This window comes from Pongo pygmaeus, chromosome 4 (assembly GCF_028885625.2).
Source record: "Pongo pygmaeus isolate AG05252 chromosome 4, NHGRI_mPonPyg2-v2.0_pri, whole genome shotgun sequence".
In the NCBI taxonomy this organism is placed as follows: Eukaryota; Metazoa; Chordata; class Mammalia; order Primates; family Hominidae; genus Pongo; species Pongo pygmaeus.
In genome coordinates this window covers 38,311,949-38,335,249 of record NC_072377.2, presented here as the reverse complement: position 1 = coordinate 38,335,249, position 23,301 = coordinate 38,311,949, and the positions used below count along the sequence as shown (strand labels likewise).

General features: G+C 43.4%; 1 long non-coding RNA gene across 1 annotated transcript in view; it reads right to left on the bottom strand.

Moving 5' to 3' along the window:
- Positions 1-10,631: 10,631 nt before the first annotated feature.
- LOC129037439 (uncharacterized) overlaps positions 10,632-23,301 on the bottom strand; it is a 149,229-nt gene continuing 136,559 nt past the window's right edge. Inside the window, exon 3 of the long non-coding RNA XR_008502809.1 lies at positions 10,632-10,860. This is a non-coding gene — a long non-coding RNA (uncharacterized LOC129037439). The remainder of the gene's footprint in view (positions 10,861-23,301) is intronic.

The window sequence follows — 23,301 nt, the reverse complement described above, 5'->3', positions numbered from 1 at the left end:
AACTCTTGAGTCCCTGTAATGTGCTATGTGCTATGTCTCCAGCTGATTTGCGCTGCAGCCTAGTCAGAGATGGCCACCTTTGTCTTTCTACAGCAAATCAGAAAGGACACAAAATTTCTATTTGAACATAGATAATTCAAAACAGCTGAACTTTTTTAAAAGAAGAATCTTTTTGCATGCAACGTTCGACAGTGGAAGAATACCCTGATTAATTTAGGAAACTACCCTAACTTAGTTATGAACGACCGAAAATGTGCCTTTACATCTGTTTAGGATGACATTTTGGGCATCTAGTACTACATTACAATCTCCATGACAATAAACACATAGACTTGTTATTTGATAGTTGCATAATTGTGGTTTTCTTCTGCTTGTTCTCAGAGGTGGAGAGCTGCCTGTTTGCTTTTTGTTCCTCTTTTTTTTTTTCCAGGAGAAAAAAACAAATGTAAAACACACCAAACCAGACGGAAAGAAATAGTCAATATGCCGCTGCTGCATGTAAGCTGCAAGTTTATTTGCCAGTTTACTCTCTTTGAAATATCTGTGAAGTGCTTTGCTGGAGGGTTCTCGTCCACATACTCTGAGTGGCAATGCTCATTCACGACCAGCAGAGGGCAGGCACGACCTCCTAATACACCAGGAAGGCCATCTTGTCAGCACCAGGAGTAAAGGCGCCCTTGCCATCTGTAACCTCAACCATCTCTCTCAACCACTGTAGACCTAATTGCCATGATAAAAACAGATCTGGTTAAACGGTCTTGGTTAAATCGCAGCTCTGCCACATATTAGCTGTGTGACCTTGAACAACCTACTTAACCTCTCTGAGCCTGTTTCTTCCTCATTTCTAAAGTGGAGCTATTAATAAAACCTACTTCATAGGCTTCTTGTGAACATTTAATGAGTTAATATATGCAAGGCACTCAGAACAGAGCCTAGCACATGGTAACCTATTATATTTATTGCTATTACTAATAGTATTACATTAAACTCTTTCATCCTCTCTTTCAGGACCCCAACTAAAGTGTCCAAGGAGAAGGGACCACTCAAGAGGAAGGAAGAAAAAGGCTTTGGTGAGTCTCAGGCCATGCCAGGACTCTCTGGGTGATGGAGAAGGGAGCTGCAGAGATGTCTCTGCTCCAGCAGAAGAACAGAAAGATGGTTCTAACCTGGGGTGAGAGACACCGAATGAGCTAAGCTTTCCTGTTTCATTCTTTCCCTAAAGGCAGTAAGACCTGAGCTTGGGCTGTGGGAAGGTCAGCAGACATCTGGTACAAGAAAGGCTCTGGGCAAGCAAAGAGCTGTTCCTCCCAGCTGCATTCAAGCATGATGCAATTAGCTGCAGCCTGGGGGGTCGTCGTGAACCTGGCCACCTGGGCACCTCTCCTTGACATCTGGGTGAAGGACAAAGGGAAGGCACAAGCTCCGAAAGAGAGGCCTTGGAAGTTATTTTACAACCAGAGTGGCAGAGGCCAGGGAAGCAGGTGGGTGTTCTAGCTGCTTTTAGCAAAGCCATTAATGTGGTAGCTAGAAGTGATGAGGCCCTGGCCGTGTGGTGGGCAGGCAGGGGCAGGGATCCATGGCAAAAAGAAGAGGGTACACCTTCCTGGAGATGTTTCCAAAACCCCTGGGTAGGGATCTTGAGGTGAGCTCTGGTAAGTGTCTGAGGACAAGGACTACATCTTATCCAGCCTTGTAGAGTACCAACTGTTCGGGTCATAGGCTGTGAATAAATATTCCAACTCTATCTCCTTCTGATACATGATAGGATGGCACTTCCCTGCTCACTGGAAGTCGATGTGGCCATGTGGCTTTCTGTGGATAATGAAAGGTAAGCAGAAGCTTTCAGAGCCTATGCAGACTCTACCATGTTTTTTTCCCGACCAGGCAGCTATTTTCCTGACCAGGCAGCTAAGGGCTCCTCCAGGAGCCTGTGTCCCTGTGTGACTCTGATGAGCAGAGCGCCCCCTGGGCTGACTTGTGGCTGACATGCAGCCATTGAAATGTCAGGTTATTGTTTGTTTGTTTGTTACAGCAGCAGACCCCAGCCTGTCCTGATTGAAACAGCAGCTCACCTTTGTGTAGCCCTCTGTCACATCCAGCATGGCTTTTTCACGCTGCATCACCTCATTTGATCCTCTGGAAAGCATGTGAGGTAGGTCTGTTATCCCGATTTACCAGCTGAAACTGGATCCCTGAAAGCTTAAGTATCCAAGGTTCCAGAACAAAGTGACAGAGCTGGGAATCCAACCTAAGCCCCAGGACGCCAAATCCCATGCTGTTCCTCCCCCACCATGCTCTCTAGTGTGATGACACTCAACAAACGGGTACTGACTGAAATTGAAATGATAATACTGGCCCGCACAGCTGCAATCATCAGCATCATAGCACTTTCACGAGGGCAACGCTTTTTCTTGGTGTCGTGAACACATAATGTAGCATTGCCAGTTTTATAAAGAGCGAAGGTTAGTAAGAAGGGATGCCTACGCTGTCTTACATGAAAGTCAGACATCAGACATTGCCTAGGGAAGGCTCTTACTGGGATGAATGATCTAACATTTATTGTAGTTTTTTTTTTTTTTAGACAGGGTCTTGCTCTGTCACCAAGGCTGGAGTGCAATGGCACAATCTCGGCTCACTGCAACCTGTGCCTCCCAGGTTCAAGCTATTCTCCTGCCTCAGCCTCCTGAGTAGCTGGGATCACAGATGCATGCCACCATGCCCGGCTAATTTTTGTATTTTTAGTAGAGACAGGGTTTTGCCATGTTGGTCAGGCTGGCCTTGAACTCCTGGCCTCAAGTGATCTGCCTGCCTTGGCCTCCCAAAGTGCTAGGATTACAGGTGTGAGCTACCGCACCGGGCCTATTGTAGTACTTTGAAAATCAGCTTCTGTAATTAACATTCTCCATGGCTCTGGCACTCTCCTCACACCACTCCACTCCCCACAAAGTCCCTAACCACAGTTCCCCTGACTCTGAGCTCTTGCATTCTTTGTATCTAAACTCTCTGCCAGTCATAGTTACCTGTTCTAGGGCCTCAATCACTCAGGGCCCATTTTTTTTTTTCTCCTGGGAAACCAGCAACCTACTCCAGCTAACTCATACAAAGGCTGATGGTATGTTATTGCTCCGACTTGTCACATTTGTGTTTTAACCTGGCTCTCCAGTCCAGCAGTGGGATTTCAGAGCAGCTCACAGGCTGCTAGGGGAGCTATCTCAGTGCCGGCCGACTTTTGATTACACCTCAAATCACATCCTGTTGTTGGCAGCCAATTCTACTTAGCCTAAGACCGCTTTCTGCATCCATCCATCCTTCACTGCTGACTTTGAAGGGATCAAAAGAGCCCTGTGTATTTTTCTAATCTCCCTAATCCTCATAACTATTCCTGTGAGGATGCAGGTATCATCACTACCATTTTTCAGATGAAACGAAGGCCCAGAAAGTTTTAGTGACAGACCCAAGGTCACCCCCGTGAGCCGGTGGCAGAGATGGGAATGGAACTCAGACCGGCTGGTCTCCCAGGCCATCAGTCTCCATTAGACCCTGCTGTCTCTCTGAATTCCCCCTGCAGTTTTAATTGAATATCATGTTCTTCTTCACTTCCTGCCCTAAACAAGGCAACAGCTGCCGCTCACCCTCCTGAGCCGGCTGGCGGTACTTCAGTGGTGGGTGAAGTTATGCTGGGGTGGAAAGCGGGTGAAGCGTTTCAGGATAAAAGGACCCATCAGATTGGAAGATATTCACGACGGTATAAAAGGGATGCCCTGACTTTCAAATGACATCGTGTCGGGGACCAGGCTAAGAGGGAAACTGCTTGGGAGGGTGAGTATGGGAGTTGGAAGGACGGGACACTGTGGAGGAAAAAAAAAAGATGTGTGTGTAATTGGATGAAAACTTTCGGCAAAAAAAATAAATAAAACCATGGAGCACTGTTATTGGTGAGAGGCCCAACATGTGACATGGCTGAACTCTCCTGGGTTCATGTTCTTTTCTTGAGAACAATGCTATAGGGTTTCAAGGGGATTAAAAGCAAGAGGACTAAGATTCGCTTCGCGCCATTCCATCTGCTGCACAGTTTCTACAGCAGTGGTTCTAAAGGTTTCGGGTGCAGCAGAAGGACCTGGGACACTTGGTAAAAGTATTGGTTTCTAGCCCTCTCCTGAGAGACTGTGGCTCAAGAGAGTTTGTAATTGTCTTGTAGGGCACACTTAGGGGAAGGCAATCAATGGTCATCCAGCTTCAAGAACTTGTGCCCCTGCCTCTCATATACATTTTGGAAAGGTCTTTTCCTTTGGGAATCAGAGGAGGAGGCCTGCAGGGAAGTGGCTTGTGTCTACGGCTGCTAAAAAAAAAAAAACCAATAACTCTACTCTGCGAATGTGAGGTTTGGGTAAGCATAGAGCAGCCTGCTGTCTTTGTCGTGGTCACCACCATCAAAGCATTTGCAGGAGCCTGTCTGCAGGTGGAGTGAGGCTCCTAATTACACTTCAGGGCACAAGGACCTGTGAGGAGAGGGGAATCTTGCCCTTGGAAATATGAGCGGTTTTGTCCAGGCCAGGAGGAAATTGAAAAACTTCCCAACCAAAACGTTTACTTCCCGAAGAGATAAAAAGAAGCTCAGGGTCATAAATCTGGGCCAACACCCAGGCCCCAGAGGTCAGACGGGAGGCCCAGAGGCGGATCAACACAACCCAGGGCAAGAAATGCAAGGCGAGAGTCCCCGGCCAGTAGGGAGCCCCAAACACAGAGATCCAGGGGCTCAACAGGCACCCAGCGGACAACTCTCAGAGGCCCAGGGCTCCGGGGGCTCAGGCCACTTGTCTGTGGCTAGGCAGCAGGGCCTTGGAGAAGCCTCCAGCCCAGAACCCCCTGTGCTAGCTGTCTGCCCTCTCTGTGTGTTGCAGAGTTACATTTTTTTTCTGGAACCCTGCTTAGACATGTTCACGGAAAAAAAAAGCATATAATCAGGGAAGTTGGTATAAAGAACTGGCAGCCTCTGCTTTCTCAGCCAAGAACCTGAGGAGAACCAGGAGGCCAGCTGACCAGATGCCCAGCTCCAATTCCCAGAGGGGGGCTGTCTGCCCAGCTGTGCCCCGTGCTTGGCAAATGGATGCCTAAGGAGGCAGCCGTCGTTATTCTCAGGAACCTATGAAGGGCTCAGGAAATCATGAATTATGACTGCCACAGCAAGGACTGAATGATGACTCAGGACACCTTTTGCTGTTAACTTCCATTTGCGGGCGCTTCTCATTTTCAACAAGCAGAAATTCCTCCTCTGGGGACTGTTTCCCATGCTCCCGCTTATCTCAAAGTCTGTTACCCCAAAGTGATGAAAATATGCAGAAAGGTGTCAGAGCCAGGGAAATGTGGTCAGAGTAGAACACAGGCTGGTGGGGAGGAGGGCATTTCCAAGGGCAAAAGTGGGCCCACTGGTATTAAACCTTCTCTATTTCCTACATTTTAATTACTTTCTACAGCTAAAGTGTGAAGCAAGTCATTGTCCTGTGACCTGAGGGGCGGATGGAGAAGCTTTAAATGATTTAAACTTGAAACTTGTTCCCCTCCAAACAAAAATGGCATTGTAATGTTAGATAAGTTCTTTACCCTTTCTAGGTCTCAAATTTTTCTCCCCATAATGTAGCTTCCATTTCATCTGGTAAGCAAATCCTGAATTTTAACTGCCTCAGAAGGACCTTGAGCTCCATGCTTGAAAGGCAGCAAAAGCTCAGTGCAATATTAATGTATAATTATTTACAATACAACCACAAACTCAATTTAAAAGCCAGTTGAAGTGTAAGGAGCAAACCACAAAGATATAGGTAAACATTTAAAGTGGAGACATCACGGTTCAACAAAGAATTGATTCTCTTCTAGAGCAATCATCTCTAAAGCCTATCTCACATTTCTGAAATGCTGTTACAAATAAAACAGAAATCAGGACAAGAGGAGGTGGCAAGAGGCAGGAAAAAGGCCAATGATCTGGATTTGGCCAACTTCCTGATGGTGGGCATGTCATCCCGTCACTCTGGCCCTTGCTTTCATCATGTTTTTTGTCTAAATTGCAGCCAGAAAACACATAAGCTTACCCTCTTAACCACTTTCTAGTGTACAGTATTGTTAACTATATGCTATGCACATTGTTGTATAACAAACAGAGCTCTAGAATGTTCATCCGGCATGATTGAAACCCTATACCCATTGAATAGCTCCTGGTTCCCTGTGTCCCCAGCCTCTGGCAACCACCATTTGACTTTCTGTTTCTATGAGTTTGATTACTTTAGACACTTCACAGAAGTGGAATCAGGCAATATTTGTTTTTTTTGTGATTGGCTGATTTCATTTAACATAATGTCTTTAAGGTATGAACCTTACTGTAGCATGTGCTAGGATTTCCTTCTTTTTAAAAGCTGAATGATATTCCATTTTGTGTATATGCCACATTTTCTTTATCCATTCATTCTATCGATGGCATTTAGGTTGCTTCCACATCTTGGCAATTATGAAGAATGCTACAATGAATATGGGTGTGCAAATGTCTCTTTGAGATCCTGTTTTCAGTTCTTTTGTAAAAATACTCAGAAGTGGGATTGCTGAATCATATGGTAATTCTATTTTTAATTTTTCAAGTAATCTCTATACTGTTTTCCATCATGCTATTTTACAATCCCACCAACAGTGTTTTGTCTTCAGGATTGCACTGGTGAAGCCTGTTTCTTCTCGTGTTACAATTGGAACAAGGGCTCCAATTACTCTACATCCTCATCAACATTTGTTTTTCTTTTTTTTTTTATGGTGGCCATCCTAATGGGGGTGAGGTAATATCTCACTCTGGTTTTGCTTTGCATTTTCCTAATGATTAGTGATGTTGAGCATCTGTGAATATGCTGTTGGTCATTTGTTTATTTTCTTTAGGTAAATGTCTGTGAAGTCCTTTGATCTTTTTTTGAGTTATTTGGTTTTTGTTATTGAGTTGTAGGAGTTCTCTATGTATCCATAATTGAGTATGATGTTAGCTGTGTGCTTTTCATATATGACTTTATTATGTTGAGTAGTTTTCTTCTATTACTAGTGTCTTGAATGTTTTTATTATGAAAGCTGTTAAATTTTGTGAAATGTTTTTTCTGGATTAACTGAGATAATCATGTCATTTTTGTCCTCTGTTCTTTTGATGTGGTGTATTATATTTCAGAATTTTTTATGTTGAACTGTCCTTGCATCCCACAGATAAATCCCACGTGATTATAAACGTATAATTCTTTAAATGTGCTATTGTATGCCATTCTCTAGTATTTTCTTGTGAGTTTTTACATCAATATCCATCAGAGATACTGGCCTATAGTTTTTTTTTTCTGGTAGTATCCTTGTCTGGCTTTGGTATTAGGTTAATGCTGGCCTCATAACATCAGTTTGGAAGTGTTCCCTCTTCTTCAATACTTTGGATGAGTTTGACAAGGATTGGTGTTAATTCTTCTTTGAACGTTTGGTAGAATTCTCCCATGAAGCCATCTTGTTTTGGGCTTTTCTTTGTTGAGAGATTTTTGATTACTGACTCAATCTCCTTACTAATTATAGGTCTGTTCAGATTTTCTACTTCCTCATGATTGACTCTGGGTAGGTTATAAGAATTTAACCTTATATAACCTGTTTCTAAGAATGTATCTGCTGTTTCTAGGTTATCTAATTTGCTGGTATATAAGTGTTAATAACAGCCTTTATAATCCTTTGTGTTTCTGTGGCATCAGTTGTACCTCCTCTTTCCTGATTTTAGTTATTTGTCATTGTGTTTAAAATGAGGTTGTTGAACTAGATGATTTCTTTTTTTTTTTTCTTTTTTTTTAATTATTATTATTATTATACTTTAGGTTTTATGGTACATGTGCGCAATGTGCAGGTAAGTTACATATGTATACATGTGCCATGCTGGTGCGCTGCACCCACCAACTCGTCATCTAGCATTAGGTATATCTCCCAATGCTATCCTTGCCCCCTCCCCCCACCCCACAACAGTCCCCGAAGTGTGATGTTCCCCTTCCTGTGTCCACGTGTTCTCATTGTTCAATTCCCACCTATGAGTGAGAATATGCGGTGTTTGGTTTTTTGTTCTTGCGATAGTTTACTGAGAATGATGATTTCCAATTTCATCCATGTCCCTACAAAGGACATGAACTCATCATTTTTTATGGCTGCATAGTATTCCATGGTGTATATATGCCACATTTTCTTAATCCAGTCTATCATTGTTGGACATTTGGGTTGGTTCCAAGTCTTTGCTATTGTGAATAGTGCCGCAATAAACATACGTGTGCATGTGTCTTTATAGCAGCATGATTTATAGTCCTTTGGGTATATACCCAGTAATGGGATGGCTGGGTCGAATGGAATTTCTAGTTCTAGATCCCTGAGGAATCGCCACACTGACTTCCACAAGGGTTGAACTAGTTTACAGTCCCACCAACAGTGTAAAAGTTGAACTAGATGATTTCTAAGGCCTTTCTAGCTCTGAAATTCTTTGACACCTCAAAATAACATTTTAAAATGTATTATAAAATATTTAAGACATACAAAATTATATAAAGACGAATACAATCAATAACCACCTAGCTTAAGAAGTAGAAGTCATCAGTGCAGTAGGTAACTTTCTGTGTATCCTTCCCCAAGTGTGCTCTCTGTTCCAGAAGAACTCACTGTTCTGAATTTTGTGTTTTTTATTCTCATACATATATTTATGCTTTTTATTGTATATATGTGTGCATGTGTGAGAGAAATATATGATATTTTGTCTACTTTTAAGCTTCATATTAGAAATAAAATATTGTCTTTATTAGTCTACAAGTAGATTTTTTTCTAACATTTTGTGAGCTTCATCCTCGTTGATGCACGTAGCACTTGTTCATTTCCCCTCGCTTTCCCCCCACCCCCGTTGTAACAATTACATGAAGGTGTGCAGTTTCGGTATGCACTGTTGATGAACACCAGGTTGTTTTCATTGTTTTGTTTTAACAATCTTTCTCCAAATATCCATGTGTATATCTCCTTGCGCGCTTGTGTGGGATTTGCTCTAATAGAAAACTACCTGGAGCATAGCAAATGCGCATTTGCACCTTGACTAAATAATGCCAAATTTTTCTCTAAAGTAATTGAACCAATGTGTACTCCCACCAGCAGGGCATAAGATTTCCCATTGTTCAATATCCGCACCATCACTTGGTAGTATCAGACATGTAATGCCCATTCATACACTTTGGCATAAAATGGTAACCTATTGCAGTTTTCCCTATAATTTCCCTGATAACCACTGTGATTGTTCATTTTGTCGTATGTTTAGCAGCTATTTGTGCTTCCTCTTCTGTGAATGGCTTCCTCATTATTTTTTGCCTGCCTCTGATTTTTACCATGGGTGGACTGTATTTATGCTCTATCCCAGGAAATACATAGATTGCCTGACCAGATCTCACCACTATGAACTGCATTCTTGAAAAATTTCTAACATAGCTCCCACTTGTGCCACAAGACTGTGTGGGCAAGGATCACCTTTCCTTAGTGCATTCAATGTACCCATGTTTCCTTCATACCAGCGAGTACAGGTGGCATGAGTGTACATTCCAGGACAATGTACTGTTCAAAAATGTGAGTCTCCCAGAGTTGAAATTCAGAGTTCTCACAGCAGTTGCTGCTAAGCCGATGTTGCTTCTATCCAGATGGCCATGTGTACCACCCGATATGGAGAGGCCTAAGCATGCGCTGGAGGGAGGCCATGCCCACTAATCCTCCACATAAAGGGTCATGGAGTTATGGCTCATGCTCTAATACTTAGAATTTCCTGGGTTTTATGGAGAAATGTGCATTCCTGATATTTTTCAAAGTTGCAAAATGCTGATATTTATTTAGAGACGTGTCACAAATGAAGCCAAAGGAAATATGCCCAAGATTGAATTTGAGATTTCTTTAACTACAACTTGGAGCAGAGTGTTCACTGAAGAAGATCGGCAATGAAGAGGCAAAAAGCCTATTGTGTTTATTTTTGCTTAATGTTTTAAATTAAAAACTAAGGAGTTTGTCCACAAGGGATACAAGAGGTGCCTGTGTCCTTTGATACAAGCTCATACATACATGTTAAATTGCTGATAGAAGAGGTGCTTGTATGCCAAGATACAAGAGGTGCTGGGCGTAGGATGAATGGACATCAGTTTGAAAATCTCTCTAGTCCTAATTTGTGTAAGTTGCCGTTATTGTCACTATAGGTTGTTGTCCCAGCTACGGTCAGATCGTGTTGGTTTACAAAGTGTAATGCTAGGGTAGACTGGCATGTCCACAGTGGATGCATCCCCACTGGAGAGGATGAAACTCTTGTCAGATCCCAAAGGAAAAATGGGAATTGTGGCTTTGGAATTGAGATACAGTTCATACAATATCCAAGAGATAGAGGGGAAAGGTATTTTTCTCCAACCTAAGAAATATGTATGTATGTATACACACACACACACACACACACACATTCAGAAAAGTGTGTCTACCTGCATGCAGCCCTCGTTCTGCTGATTTTAGTTTCTTCCACTTCTGCTTCTAAGTAGCAAAGAAAGCCAAAAATTAGAGGATTGAAAATAAATGGAAAAAGCAAAAACAAATTTTACCTATAAGGCCTGAAATTCACCCAAAAATTAATATGTTTACCAGCAGATTGTGAAGCAAACCAACACTCCATCAATATATTCGTCAATTAGTGCATTATTATTGAGTGCAAAGTGTGTCTATTCTGTATTGAGAGGCTCCTGTGGCTTCTCCAGTGCCTACTAGAACAGGTTTCCAGGAATAACCCACACTCGTACGGCTGTTCCAGTCTTCAAATGGCGTCTTAGACACAGTCTGTAAAGGAAACATAGTAAAAACTGGGGTAAGCAGAGAATAAATAGAAGACTATAGAAGGACCTGGGCAAAGGGAATCCTTGAAATATATGACCCTTGACTCAATCAATCCATTTGCAAATGTTTATTGAAGGCCTAGTATATGCTGTCAGTGTCATTGTCCTACGGGCAGTATAATAGTATCTTTCCCTCTGTACCTTAGTTTCCTCAGCTGTAAATTGGGAATAATAATAGTACCTATCCTGCAGTGTTATTGTGAGTATTAAGTGAAATAACATACTTAAAGTATGTAGAACAGTGCCTGACATATGATCAATATACAATCAATATTAAGGAGGGAGAAAAATCATAAGCACATAGAAACTGGAAAACAATAAAGACATCAGAACAAGAGATGTCACAAGGCACTGTATTATTAATTGCCAAACAAATGCTTCTCACCCCTGAATGTCAAAACGCAGGGCACAGAGCTAAGAGAGAGCCAAAAGAGTTTGGTTTCTCACACTAGCCAAGCACCTGCCTTTTGCACGTGTCTGAGAAGCTGCAAATGGGTCCCTCCAGAGACACCATGGATCACGATGGGCTCTTGGGAAAGGGCCCAGAGCTGCCCCTAAGCACAAGGTGGTGCAGTGTAGTGCTAGCAAGTGCGGCTGTGGTGCCAGACTGCCCATGTTTAAAACCTAGTACTGGCGCTTATTATTTGTAGGCTCTGGACAAGTTACCTAACTCCTCTGAGCCTCAGTTTCTTTCTCGGTAAAATTTGAACGATAACATTGTCTATTTCATGGGTTTGCATGAGGATGAAATGAGATAGTGCAATATGTTCATAATAGAGTACCTAACATACATACATGTTAAATTGCTTGTCTACATGTGATCCTAAACCAGCTGCTTCTTCCACATCTTTAAGGAAAGAAATTCCACAATCTGTCCCAGTGTTCAATGTACCCTTGTGTCAAAACTTCCTCCTGTTAGGAAATCCTCTCTTTTTAAAAGTTTACATAATTTGAGAGGGCCCTTAGCAATTTTGGTAACCCAACTCACCATACAGGTGAGGAGAAAAGGCTGGAAAGTTTAAGTGACTTGCCCAAAGTCATGCAGATGGTTAGTGACAGAGCTAGGACTGGCTCCTGGTTCTCCTGAAACCCAAGTCCATGCTCTTTCTACTAAGGCTGCCGGTATTATTTCCTTTTGCAGGCATCTCGTCTTATGCTCATCATGGTAGAGACTTTTTGTGCCATGTGATTCTGGACTCCTGGGCAGAACATTCCAAGCCCTCCATATTCCGGCCTTGATCTACCCGGGGGGCACCCAAGACACACGGGCTCTGAATGAATTGCAAAATAAAACAAAGGGTGATGACTGGGCCACAACATCAACTTTATTACAGATCCAGGCTACACTGGAGAACACAACTTAGAATGAGAGCCAAATGGGCTGGTTACCTGACCCCCTAAATTAGGCAGAGTCACCTGCTGTCCCAGGCATATGGACTGGGGCACCGAGGAGCAGAGGCTTCCATGTGGCAGACGTTCCCAAGCCCAAGAGAAAGAAGGAGGATGGGGCTGAGCAGAACATGCCCGTCTACTCCTTCCCAGTTTGCCAGGCAGAAGACACTGCACCTCCTCAAGGGTGGAGAAAATAAAGGGCATGAAATTCAGGAGTGTGAGTAGGAAAAATCTCCTTTCTTAGAAACTAAGAGTGGGAAAAGATTTTCTTTTCTAGTTTCACCTCTTTCAGACCACATCCCCACCTTGCTCCCTACTCATTGGCCGTACAAATGACTGGTAACCCTTTGGCCTCACTCTATTTCTTTTGTGCTCAAATTATTCCTCTTGAACAGAGTGCCCTTGCCCTCTGGATGCCTTAGTGATTTTTTTTTATACTTTAAGTTTTGGGGTACATGTGCAGAACGTGGAGGTTTGTCACATAGGTATACACCTGCCATGGTGGTTTGCTGCACCCATCAACCTGTCATCTACATTAGGTATTTCTCCTAATGCTATCCCTCCCCCAGCCCCCCACCCCCCGACAGGCCCCAGTGTGTGATGTTCACCTCCCTGTGTCCATGTGTCCACATTGTTCAGCTCCCACTTATGAGTGAGGACATGATGCCTTGGTGTTAAATGCCCTCTGTCTAAGTCTGTTTGGGCCGCTTTTATAACAGAAACTTATTCCTCAAGGTTCTGAAGGCTGGGAAGTCCAAGATCAAGGCACCTGCAAGGTTTGGTAAGAACCTGCTTTTTTCATACACTAGGTGGCAACTTCCCACTGCATCCTTACATGGGGGAAGAGTAAACAGGCCTCGTGGGCCTCTTTTATAAGTGCATTAATTCCATTCATGGGGTCTCTACCCCCATGACTTAGTCACATCCCCAAATGCCTACCTCTTAATACCATTACATAGGGATTTAGTTTCAACCTATAAGTTTTGGATGAAAGCTAAACATTTAGACCTAGTACTCTTTCATCTTTCAAGACTCAGTTCATGTGTCACCTTCTGTATGAAGCTCTTCCTTCCTCTCCTCATGTCCACCCCCAACACTTTATGGGGTGAGTTGGCAACCTTTTGTTTGTGTTTAGTATGGACTTTCCTCTTACCTCTTTTAGTTGTTTATTCCACTTAATTTTCTGAAGACAGAGGCACATCTTACTTATCCTATGTTCAAGGCCCTACACAGAACTTTAAATGCAATAGGTCTTCAATAACTTTTTGATGAATAATGATGTTGAATGTTTTTCCTAGGCATACTATATGATATTAAGCCAAGTCCCTGCCTTATTTTCAGAAAAAAAGAATCTCATTATTTCATTTATACATTAAGTACCAGTAGGTGCATGGCACTGTTAGTTATTGCAAAGTATATAGCTTGTAGTCTTCCTTTCTAGAATCTTAAAATCTACTTGAAAAGGTATGTTCACAAGAAATAATTGGGTGTATGTACATAATTGATACAAATGCTTCTTTGTACCCATAAATCCTTTTATAATTTACAAAGCAAAATCTGCCCAATCTGCCATTCAATCCAGTGACTACCCTGTGAGTCAGGGTGGACCCACTAGCCCCATTTGACAGATTAGGAAATTGGGCTTGAGAAGCCTTGGGTGATTTAGCCAAACACACCCAGCTGTGAATGACAGAACTGAGGCTTGAATCCAGGCGCTTGGCTCCTAACCTAGTGTGGTTTTTCATAATTGGCAGATAAATGACAATAATTAAATGCAGGTGTTTGACTATGCAATGGAGGGAGAGTGAAGTCTACATCTACTAGTGTCTCCATCACCTTTGGCTATACTGAGAGGTTCAGTGTGTGTGCTGGCTTCCCAATCCCAACACCTCCATGCTTTGTTCAAAATCTGCCTATAGATGAAGCCCAAGGTCTTTCTGCCAAGATAATGGGGAAAGTTAGAGGGAGAGTAGAGGCTGAGAAAAGTATTACCTAACGTGGAATGTTAGCTATCCAAGTGTACCTAGCAAACTAGAATTTGAAAGACATGCAGATGTAGGTATATAATTTCATGGTCTTTATGGATTCTTGCTATCCTAGCTCTGAAGCTTCAAGTCTATTGGGGAATTTTTTGTATCAGAAATGTCTCTTGAAGACTGAGGGGAATGGTGGTGGAATGAGCAAATTTGAGTGGGAATTAAGTCATTTTCTGGCCAAAAAACAGGATTATAATAAACAAGCCATGAGATGGAAATCATTCAGATCTGAGGGAGTACTGTCTGTTCCTGTCTAAACAAGTGACTGCAATTTCCCATTTTTCTTCAGCTTTCCCCTAAAGATAATATAGTCCTTTCCAGTCTTCTGCCTGTCTTGTTATAGTGCCTATAATTTCCCTTCAAATACTTCAGTGTTGATTGTGTGACGTATATATGTGAATGCAAGTTAACTGTAGTCTACATTAGTGAACACTGAAAGACCTTCATTCAAGAATGTATGCCATAGAGGAAGAAATAGAAAATACTTCAGTTCTCTCAATTCTAAGCCTGTATCTGAAAGTTGGTTAATTAGCATAAAGAATGGTAAAACATTTTTTTGTTGGTGAAATAAGTGGTGTTCACTCTAAATGACTGGCTAGAAAATTCGTAAAGACACATCTGTCCTGGCATGAAAGGAGTATAAGAATCTGGTGAGCCCAGTAGCCTACTACCTTCAGATAGGTGCTCCAGGCCTGAGAGTTCATTTATTCTCTGTACCTCATGCATGGTGAAAGATGTGGGCACTGACTCTGCTGTCAGAATGTTTGATGCATATGCCTTAGTGTAAATTTTTCATGCAACAGACTTATCAGATTGCCTTAAATGACTGAGAGTGGAACACTCTAAGATTACAGAATCAGCTTGTATTGTTTGGGGACCTGACTGCTGGTCAATGTTAGAATGCGGTAGAATGCGGTAGAATTGGGTCTGAGACTTGCTTTCCTTGTTACCACCAAGTAGCCAGGTTGTGGGAGAAGAAGATATACAGTTCCACCCACCTCTAATTGTTGGGTGCAACTGATATTTATCACTAGATTCCATCAACTGCTAATGGCCAAAGTGGCTTTAGTTCCTTTTGCAACAGTCCTTAACAATTCCTCCCGTTTTTTTTTTTGTTTTTTTTTTTTGAGACGGAGTCTCGCTGTGTCACCCAAGCTGGAGTGCAGTGACGCTATCTCGGCTCACTGCAAGCTCCGCCTCCTGAGTTCATGCCATTCTCCTGCCTCAGCCTCCCAAGTAGCTGGGACTACAGGTGCCTGCCACCGCGCCCGGCTGAGTTTTTGTATTTTTAGTAGAGACGGGGTTTCACCATGTTAGCCAGGATGGTCTCGATCTCCTGACCTCGTGATCCGCTCACCTCCTCCCGTTTTTAAACAAATTCTTCTATTTTTTTCACCTTCTTCCTTTCTTCCTCACCCCTAGCTCTGTCAAATGACACCCGATTGAAGGAGAGGGCATATGAATGTTTATTGAGCTTAATCTATGCCCTTTCTATGCAATATTTAATTTCATCCTCATTTAAAATAAAATAGGTATGATTTAGTAAAAGTTGAATCTCAGAGAAGTTAAAAAACCACCCTAACATCTCACAGCTAGTAGGTGATAAAGCTGAGATTCTAAAGCTTGGAATTCAGAACTCACATACGGTTTTCAGCAGACAACTCACACACAATTTTGAAAAGGGCTAATAATTGTTGGCACTTCACGCACTTCTACCAGATGGGATGTTTTGACAAACTGAAGAATAATCATAATGACCTATGATTACTTTTTCCTATCAAGTGCATTCTCTGCTATAAACAGGGAGAACTCTTGCAGTCTGTAAATAGAGGTTTACTTCCTCTCTGCAATTGATCTCCAGCCAACCTCACCTATAGTCAGACCATGATGGAGTAACAGTAAACACGAGGAAGGTGATTAATGTGGTGTCAAAAAGCACCTGAGGTCCATATGGATGTATTTCATTTGATTTTTTTGAACCACTCTTATCTCTAATGCCAAAGCACGGATGGCGCTCCTATTTCTACAAAGACCCCCAGCCTGGCCTTTGATGATTTCTTTTCCCCTTGGAGGCTTCTTACCTGGAATTTGGCCTGATCTCACCTGGATCAAGAGGTATTGTTTACCAGAGGCTGTTTACTGCAGCCCTTACAGACGACCCCAACCCTACACAGGTTAGGCCCACCTATTAATTGCTTCAAGGAAACTTCTTTGGTGTCTGCCTTTTATCCTCTTATAGATGTTTCTATAAAAGAACATGTGTTGTTAGAAGTCCTGTTTGCTCAGTGTTCTCTGTCCCTAAGACTGGCCTTCAGGACACCTGCTGGAGTCGTCTGCATTCAGTTTTGGGTATCACAGACAGCAATACTGCTAAGGAAAGCTCAGGAGATCAGGCATATGAGGGCAGTTCAAGGACAGTAGGGCCAGAGTCAAGACAGAGTTAAGCTTCCATTTTGAGAAAACATAACTATGTTCTGAAAACATAGTCATGCTAATTAAAATATAAAAAAGGGAAGAAAGGAAGAGCAGTACATTAAGATAGGCATTTCTGTGCAATAGAAATTTAATAGAAAGGTTCTGAAGTACTATCTTGGGTAAATTTAAAAAAAAAAAAGAAAGAAAAGAGAGAAAGGGAAAGTAATCCAGAACAATAAGCCAAATCCTGGAGCAGGAGAGGCAGACTAGAGTTCAGCTGCTAAAGAGTAGTATGGAATTAAAATACATACATAGAATTAAAGAAAACAATATTAGGTAAACACTACATTAGTCATCATCAAAGACAGAAATTGTGAATTGAAAGACAGTTCTAATGAATTTCACAGCTCAGAGAAATAAAGAGAGAAAGATAAAAGAGCTGTTAAGAAAACTGGAAGGTAGGCTGATGATGCTTGAAGAAGACATGGCTAAACATTTTTAAGAACTGAGCCAGGGGTGGTGGCATATGCCTATACTCCAAGCTACTTAGGAAGCAGAGGCTGGAGGATCGCTTGGGCCCAGGAGTTCAAAGATGCAGTAACCTATGAGTGTACCGTGCACTCCAGCCTGGGCGACAGAGCAGGACTCCATCTCTAAAACATAAAAATAAAATTCAATTAAAAATTTAAAAACGCTGGGCATGGTGGCTCATGCCTGTAATCCCAGCATTTTGGGAGGCTGAGGCGGGTGGATCACCTGAGGTCAGCAGTTCAAGACCAGCCTGGCCCACATGGTGAAACCCCATCTCTACTAAAAATATGGTGGTGTGCGCCTGTAATCCCAGCTACTAGGAGGCTGAGATGAGAATCGCTTGAACCTGGGAGGCAGAGGTTGCAGTGAGCCAAGAAGGTACCACTGCGCTCCAGCCTGGGCAACAGAGCAAGACTCTGTCTCAAAAAAAAAAACATTAAATAAAAATTAAAAAAGAATTTTTAAGACTTCATGACTGAAGAAGGTCATGAATTCTTAGAGTGGAAAGAAAGCACATACTGTGTACAGAAGCAGGATTAAAAAGCAACAAAAAAACAGAATGACAACAAAACCCGTCAATATTTTCATAGCAACATTGAAGAACACTAAGAATAAGGAGAAAATCATTTTTTTATTTTATTTTTTTAAATTTAAATTTTTTTTTTTTTTAGGTGGAGTCTCGCTCTGTTGCCCAGGCTGGAGTGCAGTGGCTTGATCTCAGCTGACTGCAACCTCTGCCTTCCAGGTTCAAGCAATTCTCCTGTCTCAGCCTCCCAAGTAGCTGGGACTATAGGCGCCCGCCCCCACACCCAGCTAATTTTTGTATTTTTAGTAGAGATGGGGTTTCACCATATTGGTCAGGCTGGTCTCGAATTCCTGATCTCAGGTGATCCGCCTGCCGCGGCCTCCCAAAGTGCTAGGATTACAGGCATGTGCCACCGCGCCCAGCCAAGGAGAAAAATCTTAAACTGAGTGTGTTGGGGTTTGCGCAGTGGGATAGGGATGGATCCTCAGATACCTGAAAAGCTGTGTCTTAGAAGAGGAGTTAGGGTGCTTCTGAGGACCTCAGAGGGTGACCCAGGACTTAGGAGAAGAAGGCACAGGCAAGCAGATTTTAAGCGGCTTTCAGGAAGAACATTCTAATAACAAGGGCTTTCCAGAATGAACAGCCTGCCTTCTAATAAGGAAGTGAGTTCTCTGTCAATAAAAGATCTGCCTCTACAGAGTCCTCCATTCTAAAGAGCAGGGGAGGGAAAGTAGGCAGGCTTGGGAGCAACTGGATGGCTGGAATCAGAGTGGTGGGACTTGGGTTACATGGGCAGCTTAAACGCTGTGGAAAACGGGCCATGAAGGATACAGGAAAATGGAGAGAAAAGAACAGTGTCCAGAGGGGAAATGTGATTTTACCTGTGTAATGATTTGTTTGGGTCTGTCCTCTTGCTTGTCATTTTTTAAATGAATTATACACCTTTCCTCAAATTCTGCTCTACAACATTCCCTAGAGTCAGGCATCTTCATTGACCTGTTTCTTCTCCCATTTGACACTTTTAGCTGAGTTATTCACCATCTTGAAACTGGCTGGCCCCATCACCTTTTTCAGAAGAGATTAGACGGCTAACATAAAACTTACCCAAAACTTCTGTGTATGGAGGGGTCACTAGAGATGTCTATTTCCGAGTCTTTGTCCCTTAATTCCCCGATGTAGAAGACAGAATAATTCACCTAAAATCATGACAACTTACATCGGTAGACTGTTTGATGTTTTACAAGGCTCTCTCATGTACACTAACCTCGTTTAATTTTCACACACACACACACACACACACACAAAAGGCAAAACTGTCATTATCATCTCCAGGAAATCAAGAACTGGGAAGGTTATGCAACTTGCCCAAGGACAAAAAGCAACACTCAGCAGCAAATCCAATGCCTGAGGCTCTAAATCAAGAAACGGTTCTAATGTTCCAAATTGTCTCTCTAACTGATACACAGAAGGGATATTCCCATAGAAACATGGTTAAGGGTAGTTGAAAGAATTAGTACCAACACCTAACACTAATCCCTGTTGTAGTATAGGCGTGCAGTAAATGTTTATGGTTGAATTAGAATTGCAGTTCAGACTTCTTATGCGCTAAGTAGACTATCAGTGGGCTGGCCAGGGAAACCACCCAGTACTTTCCTCACCCCAGTACTCACTCTGCTTGAGCTACTCTGGCTTCTTGCTGTTCTATAACACACCAAGTTCCCTCTTTTACAATCCCAGCCCTGTCCGACACCTTATTCCCCTTTCCTACTTTATTCCCTTCTATGGCGTTTAGCATTTAGGATCATCTGACATGTCATATATTTTACTTGCTTCTTTGTGTGTTGTCTGTCTCCCCTGACCAGGATATAAGCTCCCTGAGGACAAGGGTTTGTATGTGCTTTGTTCCCTGCAGATTTCCCAGCACATAGAATAGTGCAGGGCTTGTAGTAGTGCTCAAGATGTATTTGTTGAAGGAATGAATGAAGGAATTCATTTATAATGTTGTTTCTACAGACTTCTGGATTCAAACTAAAACACAAGTTAACTTCTGGAACACAAGTCAGTTCATAAATAGAGACTTGATGAATATTTTTTGAGCACTAATAATGAAATATAGAAACTTTTTACTATGTCATTTAAACCTAGTCTCACGTAAGGTCAAACTATGGGCCATCCACACCTTGAAACAGGTGCAGAGAAGGAGACTCACAGAGCCCAGCTAGTCAGCTTGAAGCTATGTGGGGACAGATTGAGTGGAAGTTGAGGCGGGGAGGTCTGGAACCCAAAAAGAGAAAAAGACATCCAGAGGGGGAAAATCAATCTATCATCTGTGGATACTGAGAATCTACTTTGAAACTAGGACTGTGCTGGGCACGGCGGGCCAGAAAAACTCTCTATTATGACCCCAAGGAGTTAAAAATTGGCGGTGTGGAGGCAATTGTCGGGGAGACACACAAGACACACACAAGAAGGTTTGAAGCGCTAAACTGTATGTTACAATAAGAACTCCTGAAGGAAGAGGAGATTGGCTGTCTGGGGTTTTCAGAGAAGGCTCTTTGGAGGAGGTGATCTCTAGCCTTTAAAGGCAGGAGAGACTTCTTGCCCCAGCGGGGAAGGGGAGAAGAAGGGCATATCCCACCCTGGGCCAGCAGAACTGGTGCTGCAGAGGCAGGGACCTGTGCTGCAGGAACAAAACTGCACTAGCAAATCTAAAAATACCCTCCCTCTCTAGTTTTTTCTTTCCCTCTTGGTCTCTTACTTTTCTTCTCACCCGCCTTCCTATTTTCTTCCTTCTCTGATGATCCTTTCTGGCAACCCTGGGACTCACTTGCTCATCTCTCCAGGGAATCTCTGACCAGCTGGGGGGGCCAAAACCTTGCAGGACTCCCCGCGGTTCAGGTACAGGTTGGCAGCAGCTCCCAAGGCCACCACCCCCCTCGACTTAGTTCTTTCAAATGCCAATTAACAGGTGTCAGAAATGCTGGTCTGAGTAAGAGATCCACGTCTGCATAACAACCCAACTGTTTTGGCTCCCCACCCGTGAGCATAAATATCATGGTGTTTGAGCCCTTGGGGCCTGTGGAGTTTACAAGTATGCTGTCAAGATCTCTTCATTGGGCTAGCGCTTGAAGTGCTGCCAAAAAGCGAGGGGACTCCTGTGCTTTTATGTGTTCCCAAGCACAGGCCGCCCTGGCTCCAGGAGGAGCCCTCTGGGGACTGAGTGTCGGTGTGAATCTCAAACAGCAAGCTGACATTCCGGTTGGGAGTGTGACAGTGCATGCCTGGGTGATGATGCCAGGGCGGCAGGTGACACGGGTCCACCACAGAGGGGGAGCGTAATTGGAGTGGCTTCTAGTTACATGTCCTCAGAGCTCTGAAGGATGGAATCAGGGTCGGGGGAACAGTTAGAAAATGATGTTACAAAATCCGGATGTCCTGATTAAATTGAGACCACTGAGATGCAGCATTCAGAGCACAGATGATACCAGTGTTCCCAAAAAAGGCATCCAGCGTGGGCTCATCTAGGACTAATGACATTGCAAGCCAGAGATACAGACCACTGACAACCAGTGAAATACACCCGCACACATGTGCACACGCACACACACACACACACGTGGGCATCCATGTGATGGGCCCTAGAAACCCAGAGGAACCTCGCTTTTAGGGCAGTCCCCTCCCCCAGGCCTCACCACAGCCACTGAGGACCTGACTCTGGATAAACATCTGAAAACCGAGTGGCTGCCAGGGAGGAGAAAAAAGAGGAGAAGGTGGAATGGGATGGGGCGGGGCATGGCGACAGGAAGAGCTCAAAAGATTCTCAAGTTGGGTGACTACCAAGGTCGGCTTGTTTCAGAGGGCAGCAGGGCCACGGCCTGGCGGGCGGTGGGGCAGCAGGCATTGGCTGGCTTCTGCCGTGTGGGGCAGCATTTCTCCGCCTTCACCACCCCACCTCGGGCTCTGTTCAGAGGTCAGATCTAGGAGAGATTCTTGGACCGTTTGTCGAGTTGGTTCCACCCCAACGACAACCATATCAAAAGGCTGAGCACATTTGACCTCATCAGCTTTGGGGTCTGCACAACAAGTTGGAAAAATTCCCAGTAAGAGGCCTCATGGGAGGACTACATCACGGTCCCCCTCAGGCCCAGACTGCTTATACTTTGTAACAATTGTTCTAGGAACCTTGGTGGAAATGAGGAAAGCTTTCCGAATCTCCCCTAACTCTTTTGCCATTTGTCATAGAAGTCCAGAATATTCTAGATTTTATATTTGTGGGGACCAGAACCAGAAAGAGGCAGAGAAGTATACGGGATCATGTACTTCTTTGGTGGCAAACCCCTGCCTCTTGGTCCCTATTACTCTTTCCATTAAATTCCTCCTTGTTCTCTTGGTCTTCTTTGTATCTATTAACTTATGGAGAAGACAACTTTCGATAATTAAATGTGTCCTTAGGAATATTTCCTCGCCCCTGAGTTACATTAGAAACTCTGAGAACAGAGGAAGATGACCTTTATTTCTTTGCTCCCTGGTCTGATGTAACTTTATGAGTCTCCATGCAATGCCTACTCCATGGGCTGCTTTCCCGATTTGAGGGGAAAATACAGTCTACACAGACACTATCCTGAGAATCGCCCCGCGAGCCTTTCCAGAATCCCAAAGATGACATACAGTCCTGCCCCTCAAATGTCAGGATTTGGAAGAAGTCGCCTGCCTCCAAGCGAAAGCCAGATGCCTGGAGAGGTGAAATAGGAAGCTCTCACAAGGATGAGATCAGATCTCTCTAAAAGAAATCTTGTTGGATGAAGACAGAAAACAAATAATTTCCCCCAACAGAGGAAAGCTATTTGTTTATCTGTTCCATGGGGGCCAGAGGGCCTGGAGCTGTAAAATCTGAAGGCAATGTAAGTTTTAGAAAGTTGTGGATGGGATCATTTTTATTGTACAGTGCATGGCCCTAAGATGGCCAAAGGAGAGTGTCAGAGCCTCGAATCTTTGCCCTTTTTTGGGAGGCCACTCTGGGCAGACATTTCGCTGATCATAATCACTTTTATATGTAACTGGACCTTAATTCATTTGGTAGTATGAGCTACGGAAGGGCGGCACAGATTAGAGAGCTATGTCTGTAACTGACGAAATCTGCGCCTGGTGTGCATTTGTGGGGAAATTAAAAATAAAATGAAGCTCATCTGAAAAATGCGTGGACTGGAATTAGCCGTCTCCTGACCAGTCACGCATGGAACTTGTCGGAGATGACCAGGACAGAAAAGTGAGACCTGGGCAGCACACTGGGCTGCGCCGGCCGCCAGGATCTGGGGAACCTGTCATAATTTATAATGGATTATCTTAGGAAATAGATGAGGACAGCTTGTGTTCAGGAGCCAGGAAAGACGACTTTAGTTTAAAAAAAGGGGGGGTGCAGAAAACATGTCTCAAAAATGCATGACCCATTGTTGTTTATTCTGCAAGATATTTAGTGTCTGACTTG